This window comes from Triticum aestivum, chromosome 5B (assembly GCF_018294505.1).
Source record: "Triticum aestivum cultivar Chinese Spring chromosome 5B, IWGSC CS RefSeq v2.1, whole genome shotgun sequence".
Lineage (NCBI taxonomy): Eukaryota > Viridiplantae > Streptophyta > Magnoliopsida > Poales > Poaceae > Triticum > Triticum aestivum.
In genome coordinates, this window is record NC_057807.1 from 636,882,813 (window position 1) to 636,889,361 (window position 6,549).

Sequence of the window (6,549 nt, forward strand, 5' to 3'; positions counted from 1 at the left end):
TCTGAAGAGATGATCGACGGTTTCCGCCTCGTTCAAACCGATGCGGGTCGCATTATTCTAGCGCTAGTTTATTGTGAAAAGCAGCGCGCCTAATTTACTCCGTTGCGCGCACACAGTGGGTTCGGCAGGCGGGGGAAGGGTTGCGTTGCCTGGGCTGGGCGCACGGTGGATCGGCCTGCTGCCGTGCCGTGTACGTGGGGGCGCTGGTGTGCGTGGCGCTGTGGACTGAGTGTGTGGACGACGAGGGGTGAACGTACGCGTGGGGTAAAGCGGCGCGCGCCGGCGCTGGGGTGGGGGTGGGCTTGGAGCGGGCGAAGCATCCCGTGCGGTTGGGTTGACCGGTGCTCACCTGGGTCGGCCGTTGAACATTCGCTGCTAGTAAATCCAAACGGAATGATTCCATGGAGCGATACGGTCCCGGAAGGTTTACATCTTGTTGCACGGGGGTGGACGGCCGGCCGTTTCTATGTGCGCCCCCCGTCTTTGTTTGGATTTGTCCGTTTGATTTGAGAAACCTAACAAGGGAACGTTCTCTGATTGGTCTTGACGAGCGAACGGCACGTCATGGCATGAATGTGGTGCGAGGAGGGAGATGGCACCGTCGAGGCGTCGGTGCCTCTTTTTTTTTTTGACTTGCTACCGGCAAAAGAAGCGGTTCGAGGGGGAATGGAATGAGGCGCTGATGGTGAGCACGGCGAGGGTGGAGGAACATTGCCTCGGGTCAGTGTTTGTGTTGTGGTGTCTATGGTGTGCATTGGCTTGTATGGTTGATGTTGCTTTATATGTAAAGCGGGGCCAAAGCTTTTCCGGTAGTGGAAGATTAGAGCTGTTGTGAATGTCTCATCTTTACGTTCATCCTTACCATTGCACCACTCGCGGATCATTGCACATGACTGCCTTTGTGTCTGTCATGCTCGAGTGTCGTCCTCATGGTTGGCGGCAGATCTCCATCCATGAGATAAGACGAATTTTACGACGAGATGCCAAAACCCTCTTGAAAGGATCGGTATAGTCGACTAGACGAGGTGAATAGGAGACTACAAATTGTAAGCTTAATTGCCAACTTTAGGAATATGCGGGTAAAGCAGGTTCTCTAGAATGTGGTGCCAGGAGGAGAGTGTTAGAAAGATGGCGTCGTCGAGGTGTTGATGCCTTGACTTGCTATGAGCAAAAAAGGTAGTGTTGGTGTGAGGGAATGAGGCGTTGATGGTGAGTACAATGAGGATGGACGAACATTGTTGATAGAGCGAGGGATGGTCCGGAGGAGGTGGCAGTTGTTAGGGCATGTCTCTCTCTAAGTAGTTTTGGTGATTGATGACAATGCTTTTGCGGACTAATCGTGTGCGTTGAGTTTTTCAAAGATTCATTCATTAGCACGAGACGATTCTTTCCCCTCGGAGCTTTAAGTGAAGACGGTGTAATCTCTTTCGTTTCGGTTTTGGTGGACTTGAGTCGTAGGAGACACCGTACTATCAAGAGGGGGTCCGCAGTGGAAAGGCTAGGGTGGAATCAACACGTACACTTCTCTTTTGCACCCCCAGCTCATTTCCTCTCCTTGGAGTTTGTCGTTTCGTTGGAAGTGGAGATTGTGAGGAGATAGCGTAGTACCGCCACCAGCGCGGTAGTACCGCCCATGGTCCTCAAGGTGCAGTACCGTTGTCCTACAACGGTAGTACCGCTTGGGTGCATCAGCGGCAGTACCGTCCTGGTTTGGCACTGCTACCGCCTCGATTCGAGGATGTCTCTTCTCATGTCGGGTTATGCGGCAGTAGTAGCGGCAGTAGCAGCGGTAGTACCGCTTGGGTGCATCAGCGGCAGTACCGTCCTGGTTCGGCACTACTACCGCCTCGATTCGAGGATGTCTCTTCTCATGTCGGGTTATGTGGCAGTAGCAGCGGTAGTACCGCTTGGGTGCATCGGCGGCAGTATCGTCCTGGTTCGTCACTGCTACCGCCTCGATTCGAGGATGTCTCTTCTCGTGTCGGGTTGTACGGCAGTAGTAGCGGCAGTAGCAGCGGTAGTACCGCCCGTGAGTGGCAGTACCACAACTACCACCGCTACTAGTGACGCCCAAACCCTCTTTCTCTCTCCCGTTCTCCCTCTTATGCATCTGCTCTCAGTCTTCATGGTAGTACCGCTGGTGGTCGCGGTAGTACGCTGCTACCAGAAGTAGTACCGCTCCACTGAGCAGTAGTACCGCTCTGCGCGGGCTGAAGAGGGGGTAACGGTTGGATTGGTTCCCCCACTATAAAAGGAGGTCTTCTTCTCCAAGTTGACCTACCTCTTTTCCCCCAAGCTCCATTATTGCTCCAAAGCTCATTATCGCCTGATCTCTCTTCCTAGCTAATCAAACTTGTTGATTTTTTAGGGATTGGTTGAGAGGGCCCGGATCTACACTTCCACCAAGAGAAATTTGATTCCCCACACTAATCCCGTGCGGATCTTGTTACTCTTGGGTGTTTGAGCATCCTAGACGGTTGAGGTCACCTCGGAGCCACATTCCATTGTGGTGAAGCTCCGTGATATCGTTGGGAGCTTCCAATCTAGTTGTGGAGATTGCCCTAACCTTGTTTGTAAAGGTTCGGTCGCCTCCTTCAAGGGCACCACTAGTGGAATCACGGCATCTCGCATTGTGTGAGGGCGTGAGGAAAATACGATGGTCCTAGTGGCTTCTTGGGGAGCATTTGTTGGGGAACGTAGCAGAAATTCAAAAAAATTCTACGCATCACCAAGATCAATCTATGGAGATACTAGCAACGAGAGAGAGGGGAGTGCATCTTCATACCCTTGAAGATCGCGATGCGGAAGCGTTACAAGAACGGTCGGTGGGGTCGTTCATGAAGCAATTCAGATCGCGGCCGAATCCGATCTAAGCACCGAAGAACGGTGCCTCCGCGTTCAACACACGTACAACCCAGTGACGTCTCCCGTGCCTTGATCCAGCAAGGAGAGAGGGAGAGGTTGACGAAGACTCCGTCCAGCAGCAGCACAACGGCATGGTGGTGATGGAGGAGCATGGCACTCCAGCAGGGCTTCGCCAAGCACTGCGAGAGACGAGGAGGGAGAGGGGTAGGGCTGGCCAGGGAGAGGAAAACTCATCCGTTGGGCAGCCCCAAGACCCCCACCATATATAGGGGAAGGGGAGAGGGGGCCGGCCCCCTCCAGATCCCATCTAGAGGGGAGGGGCGGCGGCCAGGAGGGGGAGACTTGCCCCCCAAGCAAGGTGCAGGCGCCCCCCTCCCCTAGGGTTTTCAACCCTAGGCGCCTTGGGCCCTTGGGGAGGGGCGCACCAGCCCACTAGGGGCTGGTTCCCTCCCATATTCAACCCATTAAGTCCCCCGGGGTAGATGGCCCCACCCGGTGGACCTCCGGACACCTTTCGGTGGTCCCGGTACAATACCGATAACCCCCGAAACTATTCCGGTGACTGAAACTGGACTTCCCATATATAAATCTTTACCTCCGGACCATTCTGGAACTCCTCGTTGTGGAAAATATGAGATGGCTGTATATTATGTTGTTGTGTTGATCTGACCCTCGTAGGGGTATATATAGTAGTACAATATATGAGGGAGAGAGACTTGGAGTAGAGGGCAAGTCGTACACAGTTTAACCCTATCTATATCTAACTCTTAATCTCTAACTTAAACATAATTATACTTCTAACATTCCCCCTCAGTCATAGCGGGAGTGAAGCGGACGATTACGACTGAATTTGAAGTCTTGCGCTTCCGTCGTCTTCTCCGCTGCATCATCATCAACTACGTCTCTGATGGGTTGGCACCTAGGGCGGTGACTGCATCCCCTTCTGGTGCCTCCCTTGACTCTCCTCTATTCCCTCCCGCAGTCACAGCGGGAGTGGCGTGGACGCTGGTGACGACGCGGACGCTGTTGACTGGAGTTGTTGTTGATGTGTTGTTGTAGACCAAGCCATTAATGTCGATGTCGAGATAGCCGATCATGGTGATGTAGCCGTGGTCGATGTAGTCGTCGTCGATGGTGTAGTAGTCGTCGATGATGAAGCCGCACAAATCCGGAGGCACAAAAAATGTGCAATGACGAGCTGCAGACGTGGACAATGCACCTTGCGTATGTCAGAGGGTGCCGTCGGCGATGAGTCCACCGGTTTTGCCAAGACCGGAGGAAGCCCATCGAGCACACATCGGTTTTGCCAGAACCGTGTGGCTGTGTAGGGTCCTCACTGTAGTGATGCCGTGTCAATGCAGTTGTGTTGTCGTCGATGACGCGGTCGATGCCGTCGTCGTGATGCGGTCATTGCCATCGTCGTGGTTGCGTCTTGCAGAAAAGTCTGTCAAAGGACGCTAGGTGTCCATCTCGTGGACAAGGCAGTGGCGGTGTGTTGACGAAGATGTTGGTGAAGACCACGTTAATGAAGACCTTGGCGATGAAGTGTCGGCGATGGCGTCGCAGTGGCGTGTCGACTATGATGCGTCGCTTGAAGGCGTCCCTCGCGGTGACGAAGTGTCGATGTCATGAGCCCGTGACTTGCTAAAGAAGACGATGACGATTGCACCTCGTTCCACATAGCTTGGTGTAGATCGCTTGGTGCGGGCGAGGGTGACAGGGTGTCCATGTGCGTCCGGTCGCCGGCTCGTACCTGTGATGATCTAATTTTCTGGGCGATGGCTCGGCTGGCGATGGAGAGTCGATGTAGCTTGAGCGCTGCAGTAGCTCGATGTAGGTCGCTCGGTGCGTTGGAGGCTGACGCCGGTGAAGTGCTCTCCCGTGATTTGAATCTGAGACACAGCGGCTCGGTGAATCTTTGCATGCATTGGCTGAAGGCCGTGTATGTTGATGGAGTAGATTCCTGGTCAGCTCCTATTCCGATGCGGCCACATGAGCTACACCTATCCTGCATTGGAGTAAATTGCCGCAGGAGTGGCTGCTGCTTCACGGGCATGTGCGTGCGAGGCCGCCACTGGAGGTCGAGCGGGTCGTCGGGTCGATAGAGCTGCAGACATGAAGAGTCGCGTTCCGCAGGTGTCGGCTAGGAGAGCCCCGTGCGAGATCACGGGAGGGGCGTGATCTTAGCCGCTTTGGCCGGGTCGCCTCTTCTTCGGTTAGCACCTGGTGTTGTTGACTCGTGCTGATGCGATCTACGTTGCCTGCACCTGAGCTGGATGGAGTCCGCGCCGCCACGGGCGTCGCTGATTGAAGCTGGGTCTCCGGTGATCTGTGGCTCTGGCTCGATCATGCACGTGGAGCAGTACAACGTTGAGTCATCCAGAAGCCACGCGATTCTGGATCAAGCTCACGGGATCGGCTCGAGGAAGACTCGGGCGCTCGATGTAGTTCTTGTACGGCTCGATGTAGGGCTGGGAGATGTGTCGTCTGTCGAGGTAGGATGGTGGCGCCGCCACCGCACGGATCTACTGGTTTTCTTCGTCGGATAAGATCAATCTAATAAGAATTTATCTGCCTAATAGAAAAAGAATTCAATCTAACTGAATACCGAAAATTGGAATTGACCTATTTTATGAAACTGATCTAATCTATGGAACCGATGTGATCTTTTGATCGATCGGGTGCCGCGCCCCCGGGGAGAGGAGATTAATCTCCCCGGGGGCGGCGTGCTGCGAAAGTGGTGGAAGGTCCTAGGATCGGCGTCGTGAGACTAACCGCTCTAATACCATGTGGAAAATATGAGATGGCTGAATATTATGTTGTTGTGTTGATCTGACCCTCGTAGGGGTATATATAGTAGTACAATATATGAGGGAGATAGACTTGGAGTAGAGGGCAAGTCATACACAGTTTAACCCTATCTATCTCTAACTCCTAATCTCTAACTTAAACATAATTATACTTCTAACACTCGTGACATCCAGGATCTCATCCGGGACTCCGAACAACATTCGATGACCACATACAAACTTCCTTTATAACCCTAGCATCATCGAACCTTAAGTGTGTAGACCCTACGGGTTCGGGAATCATGTAGACATGACCGAGACAACTCTCTGGCCAATAACCAATAGCGGGATCTGGATACCCATGTTGGCTCCCACATGTTCCACGATGATCTCATCGGATGAACCATGATGTCAAGGATTCAAGCAATCCCGTATGCAATTCCCTTTGTCAATTGGTACGTTACTTGCCCGAGATTTGATCATCGGTATCCCAATACCTCGTTCAATCTCGTTACCGGCAAGTCACTTTACTCGTTCCGTAATGCATGATCCCGTGACTAACTACTTAGCCACATTGAGCTCATTATGATGATGCATTACCGAGTGTACCTTTATAGTCACCCAGTTACGTTGTGACGTTTGGTACACCCAAAGCACTCTTACGGTATCCGGGAGTTACACAATCTCATGGTCTAAGGAAATGATACTTGACATTAGAAAAGCTCTAGCAAACGAACTACACGATCTTGTGCTATGCTTAGGATTGGGTCTTGTCCATCACATCATTCTCCTAATGATGTGATCCCGTTATCAATGACATCCAATGTCCATGGTCAGGAAACCATGACCATCTGTTGATCAACGAGCTAGTCAACTAGAGGCTCACTAGGGACAT